Source organism: Podarcis melisellensis (assembly GCF_964234715.1).
Source record: "Podarcis melisellensis genome assembly, chromosome: 7".
Classification (NCBI taxonomy): Eukaryota; Metazoa; Chordata; class Lepidosauria; order Squamata; family Lacertidae; genus Podarcis; species Podarcis melisellensis.
In genome coordinates this window covers 26191631-26211234 of record NC_138539.1, presented here as the reverse complement: position 1 = coordinate 26211234, position 19604 = coordinate 26191631, and the positions used below count along the sequence as shown (strand labels likewise).

General features: G+C 41.4%; 1 protein-coding gene across 7 annotated transcripts in view; it reads right to left on the bottom strand.

The window, feature by feature from the left end:
* Positions 1-19604, bottom strand: part of RUNX1T1 (RUNX1 partner transcriptional co-repressor 1) — a 147099-nt gene that overhangs the window by 119335 nt on the left and 8160 nt on the right. The window contains exon 1 of one of the 7 annotated variants that reach the window (XM_081919755.1): positions 18021-18091. The exons of 4 other annotated variants lie outside the window; for them this stretch is intronic. The gene's annotated coding sequence lies outside the window, so the exon portion shown is untranslated. Of the gene's footprint in view, positions 1-17694; positions 17822-18020; positions 18092-19604 lie in introns of those variants that run through there. 2 more of the 7 variants (XM_081919759.1, XM_081919754.1) reach the window with 2 other exon arrangements.

The window sequence follows — 19604 nt, the reverse complement described above, 5'->3', positions numbered from 1 at the left end:
ATTTTTTATTTGTATGCCACCTTTCCGCAGTTAAAAAAACAATGCTCAAGGCGGCTTAGAGTGTAACAAGATTTACATAATTACAAAAGTCATAAACAATAAATAAACCACATCAAAAAAACACACAACCAAACGGGAAACAATTTCCACATAAATCAAAATCTAAAACTAACAATACAGCATTAATACCACGGTTTAAAATTACATAGGTAAAAAATAATAGCAATTTAAACAAAAAACAAACAAAACAAAACGGAGCCCTCTCTGCCCAGCGGCAGCAGTGGCAGCAGTTCTCTACAGAGCCCATCAGGCCCCGCCCTACATCAGGTGTTGAGTGGCAGGACTGGGGCCCTCAGGCGCTGAGCAGGGGACTTAGTTGGATACAGCCCATTAGGTAGACACATAGGGAATGCCAGAGAAAGCCTTCAGTCTGAAGGCAACCTCAGCGAAATACAATACACCACCCTGGCAGGCTGGTCTGGAGGTGGCGGTAACAGCAGCAAGAAGCATCCACAGCCCTCTGAAGAAGCACCAGGCAGCTAGGAGCCGTTAAATCCCCCATCATGCCCCAACAAAGCATGGCTCCTGAGCCTTGAGGGAAATCAAAATGATAAAGGGGAACCCAGGCATATAGGCTTCCCAGGGGCATCTAGCTGGCCATGTGAGAATAGAGTATTGGACGAGATGGGTCTTTGTCTAATCTAGCAGAGGTCTTCTTCTGGAGGGAAGGCATCAACAGTGGGCCCTGATAGTTGCCCATGCTGACTCTAGGGCCCAAGTAACTCTTATTCTTTCCCTTTCAGGTTTATCTGAAGGAGCGTCTCCTCCCCCATCGTTCTGCCTGAACACTGAGGTCCAGCTCCGAGGGCTTTCTGGCGGTTCCCTCACTGCGAGAGGCCAAGTTACAGGGAACCAGGCAGAGGGCCTTCTTGGTAGTGGCACCCGCCCTGTGGAACGCCCTCCCATCAGATGTCAAAGCGATAAACATCTACCTGACATTCAGAAGACATCTGAAGGCAGCCCTGTTCAGGGAAGTTTTTAATATGTGACATTTTAGTGTATCTTTCATCTTTGTTGGAAGCCGCCCAGAGTGGCTGGGGAAACCCAGCCAGATGGGCGGGGTACAAATAATAAATTATTATTATTATTATTAGAAGTCAAATTCTCACCCAGCTTTAAATTCAAAAAATGTGTGCATCTCACACATTAAGCCAAACTTACATGTGTTTCTTATAATGCAAAAGTATTTTAGATATGGGGCAGCCTAAATAAATAAACATATAAACTTGCACCAAGCAGATCCTAAACATGCAAAAGCATGTGCTCATTTTTTTTGGGGGGGGGTGCAGCCTAAATATATTCCATAAAACATCAGTGTCTAGTGAATTAGATCAGCGATGACAGTCAGTAAATAAATATAGCTAAAAATAAAGATGGGCCTGGAAGGCATGATAGTCTTCTGCCCTGGGACTTCAGGATAGAGGAAAATAAAAATATTGATATCCTGAAATCTAATGCTATATAAAGCAATGTGTTTTCTTGGTTCCACATGAGATGCAGTCCAATGTGCTATTTCAAATTCATTTTGCTGGGCTGAAGCAGCAATACCTTTGTTTACTGGTGAATGTTATTTACCCAGTGTAAACATATTTTCATAATAAGCATATACCCTGTCAGAGACTACGGGCAGCTTCCTGTCCAGCTTTTTGAAGACAAAGTTCACCAAATGTTGAAGTTTTCAATTTGATAAAATATCCTTTATATGTTTAAAAACAGTTTACAAAATCTGTTACTCAGTTGGGAAACAGCAATGATTTGCTTAACTTAGTGAATGATATTTACCAAATTTTCCTCTTCAATCTATGCAAACCTAAAAGATCAACTTTCATACTTTAAATAATCTTCTTATAACATTAGTCATTTTCTATAGTTATTTTATAGGATTAGGAGGCAAATTAATTTAGGATGTCTGCATCTAATACCTTTGATAACACTCATTGTTTGACCTAGCAAGAAATTTCATGCATTTCACAGATTTGTGCAAGGAAATGGGAATTTGTAGGAGACATATTGATGGATTGTCCAAAACAATATTATATGCACCAAACAGAAAGGTTTTTTTCCCTCTTAAAAGTATATTGATATATCTTTAGTGCAAAGTACATAATCTGAATCACTCATTTCTCATTTCACAGAAACCTCTGACAATGTTGAGTGGAATTTCTCCACCATTTTGTAAACTATATGCAGAGCCACACTGCTTAATTAACATCTCCTTTAAATATAATATGATACACAGCAGCCATTTGTAAGGCAATCTGCATTTCATTCATTTTACCCCATAATAGTTAGACAACAAAAATGATGTGTGTGTGTGTGTGTGCGCGCCTAACATATTAACTCTTGCAGATAACAGGATGACTGAAAGCTCCCTCACTACCCCTTTTGAAACAGAAAGCCTTAAACAATTTGTATTTCTCCAGAAGAGTGGCATTAAAAAGCTCATCATGTTGCATAACCATGGCAATAGTGAAAAACATACATTCCCAAACAAATATTACTTTTTCTCAATGGTATGAAGTAATTAAAGCCATATGTGTAAATCTGTGATCCATGCAGTAGTTCAAGCTGCAGCTAATAGAAAATACAGCGAATGAACTCTGCCATATAAAAGATTCTTGTTACAGAAATATAATGTGAAAACCAGATGGAGACAGAAACCCTTAATCACAGATGGGAATGCAATCACTGGCATACAGAATATTTTTTTTATCAATCTTAACCATATGCAAAATGTATTTATTTTGTGCAGAATGCAATAACTCGAGAGAGCCTTCTATTTGAAATCAGTTAACCTTGTAGTCAAAGCACTTTTATCTCCACCCCTCCACTCCCTTCCAAGATACTCGGCTGAGCCAAGGTTTTAAGAAGAGGAGTCATTGGGCCTGGCAAATCACTCTTGCAGCAGTTTATCTTTCAGAAAATTTAATAGGATCTAAAGACTACACATATCAGAATCAACATAAAAGAAAATCAAGTGCAGTTACCAGTTCCTGTATTGCTTAGTTACTGCCAAGAACCCCTTCATCACCTAAGCACACACAGGATTGTATTACCATGGAGTTAAGTCTTTTTCCTCTAGCAAGAGTGCACAACTTGTTCAGCAACAGAGAACCACATGGGAAATACACCAGAAGGAAGACACGTGCAGCTCTTTGCCAATTCTACTGGCATGTAATTAACACAATATGCGCATCACTCTTTATTTGCACCTAACAGGTACCAAATAACAGTTAATGGCCATAATTTTTAAAGTAAATACAGTGGTACCTCAGGTTAAGTACTTAATTTGTTCTGGAGGTCTGTACTTAACCTGAAACTGTTCTTAACCTGAAGCACCACTTTAGCTAATGGGGCCTCCTGCTGCCGCCACGCCGCCAAAACATGATTTCTGTTCTCATCCTGAAGCCCAGTTCTTAACCTGAAACACTATGTCTGGGTTAGCGGAGTCTGTAACCTGAAGCGTATGTAACCTGAGGTACCACTGTAATGTAAATGTTATACACATATTCTGAAATTTAGGCAGAATTGTGGCCGTAAGCCTAGGCAGACTTCAGGATCACATCTTCTCCTACACAAGGGCATCAGAAGCTTTTGCTTGTTATTTTCTTCTGTGTGATCTAATTTTAACTGAAGTCAGTTTTAAACCTTCAGTCATCAATCTGGCTTGTTTCAACAAACCGTAGTTAAGATTAGCCACAGTTTAGAGTTTGGATGTAACACAGAAGTGTGGTTAATTAAAAGCAGAAGACAATGCCATGGTAATCCACCAGGTTCAGTTTCTGGTGCAGATATTTATCCTGAATCTGGTGCAGATATTTATCCTGAATCTTCTGTACATCTGATTTTACTAACTCCTCCATTCCTTCATAGTCATAGGAGTTTCTTCCACCCAATCCCCAGATATATTGCCAAAATGTCACCAGCATCAATGACAAAAAATAATAAAAATTGGTCATATCTATCAGAGAAACTCTTGTGAATTTGAAGAAAGGAAGGAATTTGTAAACACTTTTAGAGAGCCAGCGGCTTTTTATTCTTCCTACTAAAAGTGTTTTTAAAAGGTAAAAGCCATTTCAAGCAGCTAAGAAGTGTGACACTTACCATGTGCTTTTAAAATGAGTACAGAAATGTTCCTGGAAATGAGTCGCAGGGACAATACACAGAAAAATGAGCAGCCACCACCACTGCCCCCTTCTCCAAAATGCTACTGCATATAATGTTACAGCGCCATGTAGCATCATTCTCAGGAACGTTTCCAGTCCCTATTTTTTAAAGAAGATTTTTCATAAAATGGGGGAGAGAGGGAAAAGCTCTTAGATTACCTTGCATTTTTTCCCCTCCCTGAAAATGTGCCTTTCAGCTTCTGACTATGCAGCAGAGAGTTCCCCAACCCCCATTAAATCTCTGGAATTTGGTTGGGCTGAAACACTGACGGCAGCCGTAATTAGACAATTTTTGGTCTTAAATGAGTCTATTGCCCATTTCTACCCCATTCTTATGTAGCACCACAAGGACAGCTTTTAAAAACCTTCTTGGGTGTTCCTCTTCAACAACCTTGGTTCAAATGATACAGTTGCTTATTTCTGCCTCTTCTTTATATAGCACACATTTCAAAAACAAATTCTGAAAACCTTCCAGAATGTTCATTCTTCTTTATCAGCCTAGACTTCAAATGATCTGCAACCAGGGTGGAATCTACACACATATAACCCCCCCCCCCTTTTAAGCGTTTTTAAAAATACATTGAATTTTCCATAAGGCTCACCATTGTCATCTAGTGTCACATTGTATATTGCATTTAAAACGTTTTATTTGCAGCTGTATAGCTAAGTCCCAATTTTCACTTTCTAAAACAGAAGTTCCAGAGCAGTAACATATTGTTAAAAGCCACTGGCAACATAAAAAGGCAGAGGCTCTCTCTTTCAACACACATCAGACCATGGCATGCACCAGGACTCCACCACAGCATCCAAAGGGATTAGTATCAACATGCTCCCCCACCTGCAATTCCTCTCCTGTAACATCCCTCTTTTGCCACGCAGCAGGTACAACAAGAATGCACTTAATTTGCAAAACAGAAACTGAGAAAATCAAGCTACACTGCCTACTACGAAAGGTACAGTGGTTGGCTAACAAACCAAGCCAAAATTTGCAGAACCTTAGAGAAAGTGAAATGGCACACCAACTCAAAGGAAGGAAGGAAGGAAGGAAGGAAGGAAGGAAGGAAGGAAGGAAGGAAGGAAGGAAGGAAGGAAGGAAGGATTTGCCCCAAGTTCTCTTTCTTGGTCCCTCTAAACCAGTGTTTCCCAACCGGTGTTCCGCGGCACACTACTGTGCCGTCAGACATTGGCTGGTGTGCCGTGGGAGGGAGGCGGGCGAGTCGGGCGGTGAGAGGCGGCGGCGGCGAGGATCCGCGTCGAGCCGGGGGCGGCTCCGCGGTGGTGGTGCCGAGCGGCGGGGCAGCGCGTGCAAAAGGGAGGAGCGCGAGACAGCGGAGGAGGAGGAGGCCGGCATGTCCGGGCAGCAGCAGCAACAACAGCAGCAGCAACTCCCGGCGACGGCTCCTCAAGCCCCGCCGCCGCCCCCTCCTCCGCCCGCTATCGCCGCCACCACCACAACAGCCGCCGCCGCCTCAGTTGCCGCCGTCCCTCAGTCCCTCGCTCTGCTGCCTCCTCCCACCCCCAAAGCTTGGAGGTTCCCCGGCAAGGGGGAGGGAAAAAACTTTCACTTTCGTGCGTCCCTCCCGGCGTGACGCTGCGCGCTGACGTCACGGGGCGGGGCTTTAATGGTGGTGTGCCGTGAGATTTTTTTTCAGTAAACAGGTGTGCCATTGCCCAAAAAAGTTTGGGAAACACTGCTCTAAACAGATCTGGTGGGGAGGAGTGGGACAGAATGTGAGGAACAATGTTTGAGAGATGATCTCAAGATCTGAAAGCAAGCTTAAAGTGCCCTGCTTCTTGATATATTTAAAATTAGAACAGCTGACTCAAAAGTGCTGAAAGAATTCAACTTGCTTCTTGAGCACTTCTCCATTTCTGTGGTTCAAATAAAGGTATCATTATCAGTTTATTTACACACATTTCCAGGTAATGCAGCTCAGAAGAAGAGTGAGCAAATAAATATACACCAGGAATGGGAAACCTCTGGCCTTCCAAATGTTGTTGGGCTCCAACTCCCATCAGCCTCAGCCACCATGGCCAACGTACAGAGATGATCTGTAGACCAGTAACATCTGGAAAACCATTGGTTTCCCTACCACAATATTGAAAACTAGCAGAAGCAATTATAAATATATCAAAAGCATTTCATAATAATAGTTAAACCCACACCAGATAGCTAACAAAAACATCATGATTAAAAAATTCCCTAAACACATTAAAAGCTTTCCTTTCTGAAATAAGAAAACGACCAAATAAAATGCACATTTAGCTAACATAATTTAGTGATTTGATTTAGTTTGGAAATAGTTATCAGTAGCAAAAAATACAAGACTGTAAGTACATAGCAATTTAAACCAGTAAAATTTGAGAACTATCTAAACAGCAGCATTTCAAAGAAGCCAAAAACATGCACCAAATTGGAGTGATGCTATCTAGGGATGTTTGGCAGTAGAAGAACAATTTGCAGTCGGAGTAAATCAGGTGCAAAATGAAAAATAAGTAGTGAAGAACAAAATTCCCAACCACCAAGAATCAGGCTCTTTATTATTTATCTCCTGCCTTTTATCCAAGGAGCTCAAGGCCACATCCACTGTTCTTTACCCTCCTCCCACATTTGATTCTCCAAAAAAGCCTGTGAAGTAGATTAGAGTTCAAGATTTGACTGGTCTACAGTTACCCAACGAAATTCATGACACTGCAAGAATTTGAACCAGAGTCTTCCCAGTCCTAGTCTCTAACTCCAACCATTACATTCCAATTTTTCTGTTTTCCTCAGAACTGTGTTGTTGTTGTTGGCATCCATCTGTCTCAAAGGACAATGGAGTGCGCCTCCGGGGGTGAATCACCTTCCTGGGGCACAAGCCTTGCTGATATGGTTCAAAGAAAAGCAGAGCAATATGTTTGGCACAGCTTGGCTGAAAGAGTCGCCAGAAGGAGGCGTACAAGACGCCATCCAACAATCTATGGGACCCCACTCCGGATTTGTGTAGGGTTTACTCCTTAGCCTTTTCCCAAAGATATGACACAAGGCATCAGTTTAGGATCAGAGTTTTGCTTCTTCTAGATGGGCTACTTTCCCAGGTTGACGAACCCCATCTGCCCCTCACTTCCCTCTACAGCATATGCAGAAACTGCCTTCTTGACCATTGGACCCACTGTTGGTTTCATCTGCTCAAGCCATCAGAGTTTGTTGTGTATAGCCAAAGGGCTGTCTTCACACACAGGGGAAGTCCCTAACTCCCCAAAGGTTTGAGACCCATTGGCTACCCTACCCTGATTTAGCTGGCCAGTCGAAGCTGTTCCTGAAGTGTGGCCACTGTCACATGCTTACAGCTTCTAGGAGCTGCAGGCGAGAGCTGAGTGCAGGGTGGGGACCAAAGGTGGACAAATAGCCCCAAAAGGAGCATTTCCCCACCAGAAATGCTACCTCTCCCCTAACACACCATACACTTGTACTGTAATGTAAATGGGGAACTAAGCCATCATTACAGTGGTACCTCGAGTTAAGAACTTAATTCGTTCTGGAGGTCCATTCTTAACCCTGAAACTTTTCTTAACCTGAAACACCACTTTAGCTAATGGGGCCTCCTGCTGCCACCACACCGCTGCACGATTTCTGTTCTCATCCTGAAGCAAAGTTCTAAACCCGAGGTACTATTTCTGGGTTAGCGGAGTCTGGAACCTGAAGCGCCTGTAACCTGAAGTGTCTGTAACCCGAGGTACCACTGTATTGGTAAACAACCTTCAAAACACACACACACACACACACACACACACACACAGAGAGAGAGAGAGAGAGAGAGAGAGAGAGATATTAAGCTAGAATCTTAAAATCTTAAAATCACACTCCAGACTTTAAAAAAATAATTTTAATTCAGAGAGATCTCCAATCAGGGACACTAGAGAGATACGCTAAGCTTGCTGGCAACACACTTCTCTACTGAACAGTGATTCAGCATCCGTGAGCAATTATAACATGAAACATCACACCTCCAGTTTATCATCTGGTTTGGAGGACAGCCAACTTCACTCAACCACCACCACTGGTAATTTAAAGAGCTAAACTGAGAATAAACTAAATATAACAACACAAGGGGATTACAACATTTCAAATGGTTTAAGGATAATTCTAGGAAGAAGAAAGGTTCTACCTTGTCTCTTGGTATGAATTAATATTTATAAGCTGAGAGAAAAAGCCAAGTTTACAAAAGAACAGCTACTGTAGGTCTCACTAAATCACAGCTTGGAGAATCCATGAAAAAATTATTCAAGTTCATGCAAATCAACAGATAATTCCAATGAAATTATTGTGGCATTGTGCATGAATCAATGGGTTGAATACTTATTTCCTGCTCTCATACATAACTGGCTTACTGTTTTTCAAATATTTTATCTGACATTGCAGCTAATGTTAAAATATGCTACTTTCCATTAAAAAAGAAAGATCCATCTTCCTCATTTTTATGTCTTTCTTCAGACTCACAATGACAAAGAAACCTAGCAGTTTTGTTGTTGTTGTTTAGCAATCCCGCCAACATGTTACAAGGGAGAAATTATGTGACTTTGAATTTTTGTGCAACTGTTCCCACATATAACCTTGCCAGATCTCAGAAGAAATGAGAGGGAAATGGCATACACTATTTCCACACATTAATTTATTGACATGCTTTCACATTTAAAATTGCGTATCATCTATTCTTGAAGACTAGCTGAAACCCTAAGAAGCCCAGTGACAGGAGAAAACGCCACACACCCCCCTCATGCCAATTTGATACTAACCTAGAAAAAACAGTGGTTCAAAATCAATCAAAAAGGGGGGGAAATAAGAATTTAATCAACTGTATCTATTCATTTGTATAATGAAGTGCATCTATTAATTTGATGCACCTTTTAAATATAACAAGCCATTCAGGCTTACAAATAGCTTAGTATCATGTATCAGAGTGAAAACACAAGAACCCTCCACACACAATTTTCTTTCTTTTTTCCTCCCTCTCCCTCATCTAATTTCATTGACGAGGGACAGTCCCTAGAGAACAAAGAGAAGAGAGAACCTATTATATCCAGAGGCTGGTTTCTCCAAATTGAAGGCATCTGTTCCATGCCCATGACTTCCACATAGAAGAAAAACAGAACTTTGAAGGCATCTGTGTTCATGGTTGACAGTCTCATATCTTATGGACTTCTGTAATTGCCCAGCTGCAAACACAGTTTGCTCACTGCTGCTGTCATTGTCAGCTGATCTCATCTCTGTCACACACAAAACAAAGACTGTAGAGCCATGATTTATAAAGTAAAGTTGAGAGAGCCACACAGAATTGCCACCAGATGTCTGATCCATCTTGTTACTCTCCTTACCTGGTATATACCGGTCAACAGAGGATTATACTTCATGGATCTGACAAAATGGGCTCTGGTCCTCTTATGCCACAATACAGCAGTTCTCAAACTTTTCGCAGCAGCAGAACCCTTCGCTTTAAACAAAATTCCAGTGGAATCCTTGCAGTAAAAACTTTTACAAAGATATTTTTTTTGTAAAGCAGGGTGGAGAGGAGGTGGGATTTTGGGGAGATCAAGTCAGAGAGCCAGTCAGAGAGGTAACCAGGGCCGGATTTAGGTTTGATGAGGCCCTAAGCTACCGAAGGTAATGGGGCGCTTTGTATGTCCAGCTGTCCTTTGTCACCAAATTGTTACTGTTTTTTGTGTTAAATATATGCTAGATGGTAATTTATGAACCTAATAGGTATCTAAAGCCATTTTGTTTGTTTTTTATCTTATATTTTGGAAATGTACATCCAGTTTTGTTTCCTTTAAATTTTGGCGAGGCTCCCAAGAGAGTGGGGCCCTAAGCTATAGCTTGTTTAGCATATAAGTAAATCCGGTACTGGAGGTAACATTTAAAAGCAGCAGCTTTGAAACCTATAAAAACTTTGCTGTCAATCTCTGTTAAGGCTTCGGCTCCAATGCGAGACAGTTTGTATCTGACCATATATTTAACTGTTGCTGCCAGGCTGCAGCTCAATGGAAGGTTCTGGGATGGGGAAGAGGGATTCCCATGACAAGTGCTTGAACACGTGGGCAGGGGAGAGTTGCTTACCCAACGCCACATGATGCTGCCAGTTACCGATGGGGCGGGGCAAAGCAAGGATGGGAGCAGCAGATTGGGCGCGCAGCAAGTTTCCCACTGCCTGGCCCCCACTTCCTCTTGGTAGCCAGCAGCAACATGCAGCATTGGGAAGTTGCATAAGCAACACTGCCCTCCCTCTCTCGCCTGCCAACTGCTATTGACTTAAGCATGGAAAGCATGGTAAAGGGAAGGAAGGAAGGGGAAGGGATTCCCGAGACAATGGCTTGAGTAGTGCATTTAATCCCCACGGCTGCAGCTCAATGGAAATCACACATTTTCTTTGCGGGACTCCTTGGAATGCTTTGCAGAATCCCAGGGCCAAATGCTGCCATAATTCCTGTATTTTCCCATCTATAAGACGCCCCCATGTATAAGATGTCCCCTATTTTGGGGGACTTATTTAGGGAAATGGGGGAAGATCTATCCGTGTATAAGACGCCCCTAAATTTTGCATATTATTTTTAGGGGGCAAACCTAGTCTTATACACAGAAAAATACGGTAATATGTCGGGTATTTAAGGTGTCACAAGACACAGTTGTGCTTGCTACAACAGAATTAGCAGGCTCCACACATGAAATCCTTCCACCTGGGAAACCACAGCTACAATCCTGCAAGCAGCTTCTTCAATACACTTGTCTCACTCAGCTTACATGGGTCTTATCTGAGCAAGGGCCCATGTACCTTAGAGTGCACATACATCAATGAGATAACATAGTAGTGCACAGGACCAGAACCTGTGCCCATAAGAAATGTGATCATCTTACATATGTGTGACTCTCCTGTTCTCACACCAAAGATCACTCTCTGGACACCACTCTCACACAGGAAACGGCTTCACACAAACTATTTGTCAATCTAGCTCAGGCTTGTTTACTGTGGGCTGGCAGTAGCTCTCCAAGTTCTCAGGAAAGGGTGTTTTTCATCACACTGGTAACCTAATCCTTTTTAACCTGGAGATGTTAGGCAATGAATCTGGGATCTTCAAACAGGTGTTCCACCAGTGAGCTACAGCTCTGTGCAATTGTCTCCCTCCAAAATTGCTGGAATTCAAAAATATACAGCAACATGCGTTATCCGGACAGGGAATTATTGGAGAGGGAAGCCAAGGTGAAAGGGAAGCTACTGCACATGTGCAAAAACTAACTTTTTGAAGAGGCTTCCCTCAAATGTCCCACAAATGTGAAGCAGAATCGGTAACAGGGGCTGCTGGAGTATATGAGGGCATCACCACTATGCTAGGTAAAGGTAAAAGTACCCCTGCCCGTACGGGCCAGTCTTGACAGACTCTGGGGTTGTGTGCCCATCTCACTTAAGAGGTCAGGGGCCAGCGCTGTCTGGAGACACTTCCGGGTCACGTGGCCAGCGTGACATCGCTGCTCTGGTGAGCCAGAGCCGCACACGGAAACGCCGTTTACCTTCCCGCTGGTAAGCGGTCCCTATTTATCTACTTGCACCCGGAGGTGCTTTCGAACTGCTAGGTTGGCAGGCGCTGGGACCGAGCAGCGGGAGCGCACCCCGCCGCAGGGATTCGAACCGCTGACCTTTCGATTGGCAAGTCCTAGGCGCTGAGGCTTTAACCCACAGCGCCACCTGCGTCCCTCACCACTATGCTACTTTCACCATAATAGTGGGACCCCATTAGAAGCAACACAATGTTAACTTGAGGTTATGGTGGTTCAAAAACCATGCAGTTTTTCCATGAACTTTCAGAAGGCCACTTGCAAAGCTGTAACAACGGAATTCTGGCAGTGACCCAATTGGGGTGCCACACTAAGCCACACCCTGGCTTAGCATGAATGAGCGTAGCACAGGTTCCCAGAAAGAAGTCTCCTCCTCTGGTCCTGCTGCTGTGCGCTAAACATAGTTCAGCTTAGTGTTGCATCTGAACCCAAACTTGTGGTTTGCAAGTTCACAGTAAAGCTTAGCATTATGTATGATGCTGTGTGTGTGTGTGTGTGTGTGTGTGTGTGTGTGTGTGTGAAGTATTTGCCTTCCTCTGAATATTTAACAAATACATTAAGGAAGCTTCTTCAGAAGAACAAGTTGGCACTATCACACTGATTACCGCCTGAATATCTTGGCACTGGAGTGTTGCAATTTCAAAGTCAGAAAACAAAAATACTGAACCAAACATATCTTAACATGGCCAACTCTCTGCAAGTATTTTTCATATGAAATGCAGCTCCAGCTAAGCACCACTATGATTTGCTTTTCAGTTAATAGGATACTTTACTGATAGTGGCATCTAAGGCATGTTTAATCAGAAGTATGTTTACCTGTATTCAAAGGGGGATTTCATGTTCTACATACTTAGGTTTTTCAACCTTTTCTCACTTTTAAGAGAGAAAAACTCATTGCTCAAATACCTGTTCCACTAGAGTCAACTTTAACGAATGCAACAAAACTATTAAAGAGATCATATGGGCAAGACATGAGGAGAATGTTCTTCTACCAACACAATTAGCCTTTATTTGAAGTATTGATATTTTGCAGGAGAAATGCACGAATCTGATAAATATCAATGTAGCTTACTAATTCTTTGAGTTTAAGTATATCACTGCACATTTAAAACCTGCATCACCTCAGAAAATAATATACAATATGAGGTGGAAGTTGAAGGCTTTCAGTGAATAGCTTGGTCATGAACTAAACCTCCTTCAACATTTTCTCAAAGAGCACAATTATAGTGCCTAAAAGGTGCCTAAATTCTCATCTATGGAACTTAATGCCATACTTGATCTGCTGACAGGCTTTCTGCAATACTTTTTGCATTTCCCCCCAGTAACAGTACAAGTTTGCTTAGAAAGAAAAGAACTAACCAACAACCTGGCGCCATTGTCCATAAATGTTTGGCAATGCTATCACGTTTCTGGCAACTGAGCAGCATAATCACTTTGACAAACAATCCTACCTGGAAGTCTCTCCAAGCATGCTTCCTTAATCAACTGCAGCACTCTTTCCTAATTTCCTTTGCAGAAGTATCTTAACTGGCTATCTTGTAGCATGCTAAGTATCTCACACTGGAACAGTTCCGATCTGTCTCACTTTCTATGTTCCAAACCCGTCTGCAGTATATAGCAGTTTTCTGTTCTTAGGTACTGCCCCATCCCACAATGCAACATTCCATCTAGGCCAATGCTACCCAAACTGACTGGAAACTTCTTCTAGTCTTCAGGCTCTCACGGGAAGAACTTTCCTAGCCATGTTACCTTAGATCTTTTAAATGGAGCATTATAAATGATATCCATTTCCTGTACATGGTCTTCTCCTCTAGCACAAGCATCAACATCTGAATTTATGACCAGATTAAATATTTTCAATACAGTTAGACATTTAACCAGAATATTAAAGCAGAAACCAATGATTTGTTGTTGTTCTTGTTGCTTTAACACAACTGAACCAATGGAAAAGGAAAATATGGCCAGGAGGTTCATGTGTCAGAAATGCAAAGGCTTGATGTAACCCTAAGTTGTGTGTATGTACCTAACCTTGTGGTGAAACAGTAGTTTGACTCCTGCTGCTCCCAGGCAAATGAGGTGAATGTTACATTGAAAACAGAACATCAGTCAGACAGACCATTGTGGAAAGTCTTTTGACCTACGGAATTGAAACATGACATTTGAACTACCACCTAGGGAGGTGACTGTGCGGTCATCATCAGTCAGGCAAGAAATGTAGGCTATAGCTCTTCAGATAAAGTGAATCACAAAGGGAAACTGGTTGGTGGTAATGACTGGTACTTATGCAAATTGCATATTAACATCCAGCCAGGCAGACATATTGAAGCTTCCTATAGCCACCGAGCTAACTATAGGTTTTTGTACAACAGATGTAGGCCATGAAGCTACTTTCTCAGGTGGTGGTTAACATTTCCAGTTTCTAAGATGTGATGGGGAATAACCTATCAGAACCAGTAATTTACAGTTTTAACGCTGCTAGTATCAAGGAGCAAACAATGGCCCAGTGTGCTTGTGGCGAAGCAAATTCACTCCACTAGATGGAGTCTTGCCTATAAAGGCAAATTTGCAAAAAACTGCTTTTAAATATAATATGCTTTCATGGGGTGCTTTCTTTTATTTTAAAACTCTTCATTCCAGATACCTAAATAAAAAATGCAGAGAAAACTAAAGATCTTGCCTTTACTTGTGCAAAGTTCCACTGAATTCAGTAATACTCAACATCCCATTTTACCTTAGTTTCTTTTTCATTACATTTTTAAACAAACGTCTGTACTTAGAGCACATCTACAGTGCCACAGAAAAATGCATGTCTTAAAATTACTTCTAAGCAGGGATTCTGTACCCATCTTGCAAGTAGTAAGAACTGCATTAAAATCAATCTTTGCTTAATTGTACCTTTCCCCCCTTCTTTCTGTCTATCTGTCTTGTCTTTATTTCTTTTTCTAGTCACAATGTATTACCATATGTTTTAGATCACACACACATTTTTCCTTCACTGGTTTAAAATAAAAATATATGCTTTTATAAATTTCTAGCTATTTCCCTAGCCTACTCCATAATTTCTAACCCCCACTTGCTATCCACAATTTGTGTCCTGCACATTCCATAAAACTTGATTAACACTACTGAAGAGCATCTTTTAATGAATACACTCAAGGATAATTTAATCATTTTATTTAAATATGGGGGGAAATTGCCCTGAAAGCCCTATTAACTAAAATACCCTTGATTACCTTAAAATTTTGATTTGCTGGTATAATAAGAAACAGGGTACTCTGTCTTTCTTTGCAGAGTGGAAAAGTAGTAGAAAATGAATAAAGGTTTCATTGAGATCAGCAAGAAATGCTGGGGTTATGACTCTGCATTGTGTTGAGGTGGGGAAATGCAAAGTTGTTTTCCCCACAATTAATATTTGCTAAATAGTATACTAATATTTAGCTACAAAGACCATTTGTTATAATCTATGACCGAGCTAAGGTCCTAATTGCTTAACACCATTTTTCCTGCACCAGATAAAAGTGCCAGCAAAAAAAAAAAGCACATAAAGCTAGAGATTTTTCAGAACAGATTCCCCCCCCCCCAAATAACCCACTCACATTAACAAAAGATTGCAGTGGCTTGCAAATTATAGGGTGTTATTTTTAGTGGAAGTAGTTCAATATTCATATAGGAGCAGATGTAGCAGTTTAACAAAACAGCTCTTCAATTCCTGCACAAATTGAAAACAGGAAAACTGATTGCATTTTCTCTTATCACTTTCCTTTTCTGAATTGACACTTTTGGCCTTCTGAAAATCTACACATGGCTTTCATCTCAACAGCACCTGCTGATCAAACAGAAACCTAAAATTTTCATGAAAATGTGATGAAGGACTCATTTTCTCCCTACCATCTCACGGGGGCATCAGTAGTCCACTGCCTGACCACAACTCTTGTACTATTACAGTACAATATTCTGAAATGTATTTTATATTTTCATTAAACTTATTTTAGAATGGGTTAAATCACTAGTGGCTCTTTTCATATTAGCTCTTTGTCTGCTTTAAATTAATTTCTGTCTCCAGGCTTGCCTAACACTGACGGGGTCTTATTGTGCTGCCAGTTCCATTTTACAGAGTATCTCAAAGAATTTGAGATAATAAGGCTTGCTATATATTTCACGGTCAATAGGTCTTCAATATATGTAAGAACTCTCACAGTACCATTTAATGGTCAGAATAGAAGAAGAAAACCCAAGCCCATAATATCCTTTCCATGCACAGCCTCCTCTTTACCACCAGAAATTGATCCAGTGTGCATACAGAAAAACAGGAGAAAGAAATCTCATTTAAACTTTGCTTTTGAATTCACTCATAGTCTACAAATCCAAGGAATCTCTAGCAGGTGCTTTGGCACTTCAGCACCAATGGAATTGTGCATAGTTGCCCAATCAGTTCTCATGGGAAAATTTCAAATGTCTCTGCCAAATATAAAATATGAAAACCTAAGTACCTTGTTGTGTTGTCTGCTCTTAGCTCTTAAACTCTAAACTGCAGCAGCCCTAGCAGCCCTAGCAGATGCTCCCAAGACCTGCTGTATGTCAGCTTTGTAACTGATAGAGGCTAAACCTCCCCAAGTGTTCTGCAACCATCCATTACTATTCTGCTTCAGTGATAAGGTAGCTTGAAGGCAGATATGACATACAGTAATATATGTGGCACTCTGCCTGTTGGTTTGTGAACTTGTGTTCCATCATGTTCACTGAGGCAATCATAAACCTGAAATGTCAATATATTCAGTCAATGGAAGTAAAATAATGGGACTCTATTGTCTTACGCTATTGATCTTCTGTTGTCAACACAGATACATGTCCTACCGCCCCTCTTGGCTTTACACAAATTTTAATTACGTAGACTCTTAGCTACTGGATCATATCTCTGTATCCAGTTATGCCAACACCTGGCCAAGCGCTGCAGCCAGAGGAAGGTGTTAATATCTCAAAACAAAAACAAATTGAGTTTAAAACAATATCTGCCCATTTCAGTAGAACTGACTTTCAAGTAACGGTGCTTAGGACTGGGGTATTCTGAAGCCAGAGGGGTTTATTGGGGACTTTAAAAAAATTACTTCCAGATGGTGTTTGAGTTGTCCCTTGCCTAATTCCTATTCTGAGGAATTCTAAGAGCAGTATCAAAATTTAAACTATAAAAAGCATGCATTTGTGGACTTAGGTCCTATCACCTAAAAACCAAACAGAGGTTAAGCAGAAAGCAGAGCGAGTCCTTCACTAAATAAAGAAATTAACAGTATCCCTCTTACAAATAGTCATGCATACAATTCTGGCATAAAATTCAAACCAGAAATCCCCTGAGGTTGCCATCCCAAGAATTTGTTACAAGGAAGTTTAAGTCCCATTGCACTCAGTGGGATTAATGCGTTGGACTCCCATTACCAATTGCACTTATTGTTGTTTTATGAGAACCATTATCTCAAAACACTCAGAATATAATCCATATGCAGAAACTTCAGTAAAGGTGGGATAAAAAGAAAAGGGATGAAACCCTTCTGAAACTTTTTTTTTAAAGCAATGGACATTTTCAAAGCTTCCCTTCTCCCCCCTACACACAGAGACTATTCGCTACCCATTCCCACCCAATAAAAGAGGTAATCAAATTGTTACGATGTTCATCCTCTCTGTCTATCTAATGCTTTTAAAGCCGGGTAAATAAATGATCTATTTGCCACAAAACCACACTTCCTTTGCTGTATCACGGATTTTTTAAAAAACAAAAAACAAACCCCAAACCCCTTCCTAAAGCCATTCAGACTAGCCACACTAAAACCAATTAAAGATAAGGGTGGGGGAGAGAGATGGAGAGAGAGAGGAGAGATAAAATAATCTCACCTTTGCAAGTCCTGTTTGAATAACTGAGCTGATGGGAGATTGCAAGGCCAGGCCAGGTGAGGTTAGATGCCTCATAACCCCACACAACAAAAGGCAGATCCCTTTTCTCTCACTCCAGGCTAATCTTTAAATGTAAATTCCCCACCAGCTAAGAAGAGAAGCAAGATAAGAGGTTACATCTTCACTTCTCCGGAGCTGTTATCGACTTCAGCATCATTTAGAGGAGATGGGGAGGGGGCGCTGAGAAAGGGAGGGAGGGAGGGAGGAGAAGCATCTCTCCCCCTCCCCTCTCCTGCAACACCACTTTCAAAATGCTTGGAGATTACCTTCTGGCTGAGGAGAGCACAGGCAGGAGCCGAGGCAGCAGCGCAGCTAGGGCTTTGTATTCATTAAACACACATCGCAGCTTATCTGAAGTAAAAGCCTTGTCAGGATGGCACATTGTATGTGAGAGAAAGGAGGGGGAAGGAGAGGCAATGTGCATCAGGGTGATTACAATATCAGCATGGCCCAGATGGAAGCAGGAAAATAAACAGAGAGAGAGGGAGAAGGAGGGAGGGGGCACTCGCCTAGAGGTGGGAGCAAACTTCTCCTCATGGGGGTGGAAAGCCCAACTTTGGCGCACATATATGCACAGACACACCTGCTAAGGAAGCACCCATCTTCCAGCCTGGGAAACTGCCATTAAGCCAAAGGCCCTTTCTCGAGGGAATATTTTCCATACGTCTTTTTCCCCCCAAAATAAATAATTTTTTAAAAATCAAGTCTGCCTGAATAAAATACCTGAAGAAGAAGTTCGATCTGTGCCAGGGTTTCCCCTCAGTTCTTAATGCCAGGTCCCAAAATGCAAATATGTGAAGCAAGGACAATGATGGCATTGCAGATATAAAGTGGATTTCCTTTACCGCTGCATGACTAGAATGTTCTAGAAATTAAAACTTTGGTTCTCTCAGTTCCATGATCAGTTTACTGGTTTTATCTTCTCCTTTCTTCTTCTTCTTCGTAAAATATGTATCATCCAGATTATTATGGGCCATGAAGATCCGCCAAGAACAAGCAAAGTTCATCTAACCATTACTTGTTTGTACTCATACTTCCCTCAGTGTAGGCCCTTTTACAAAGCACATTGCAGGGCAGGCTCAAATGTCTCCTTGTTACATGGAGGGGGATGAAGAACCTAAGAAAAAGTTTGCCCATTATTGGTGCATTTCCTGGCAACCTGCAGCAACCAGGAATTTTGATTTTTAGTCCTTTAAAATTGCAAACCTCTTTGGGTGCCTTTGGCAGAAAGGTGGTATATAAATGCAATGGATGAATGTGTTGCTATCTCCATTATTTGAATTTTTCTGATCTGGACCAAGCTAAAACCTGCCCAAAGGGCCAAAGTAACTTGGCCCTCTTTAACTGGCTCATTCTAAAAAGTGTAATCTTAACCATCTCAGTTTTCTCATACCTTCTTAAAATTGATGAAGAAAAACTGAAATATTCTGAACACATCAAAGTAAGTTTTCAAGTCTGTCAGAGCTGGGACTCCCCTTAGCTCCAAACATTCTGCAACATGAGACACAGTTAATTTACCCTATGCATCCACCTCTCTCTCTTTCATTATCCTCTCTCACTATTGGCCCTTCTTAAAACGCAACCACCCACTGAAAAGATGGCAGAAAAATGGTGGTGGCACTGAAGCTGTGACATGTCCCAATTTGGGGTTCTGATCCACCAGCTAAAATCTACTTAGAATACATAAGGCTTCAACATGTCAATAGGTGAATATATACCAACATACAAACACACACACCAACCTCTTGCAAAGAGTTTCCTCAGCCATTTCTTTTATGTGGAAACAGATTAAAGGGCAATTATCTGCCTGGTCCAATCTCATAAATTAAAGTGATGTCTAATGTATTGCT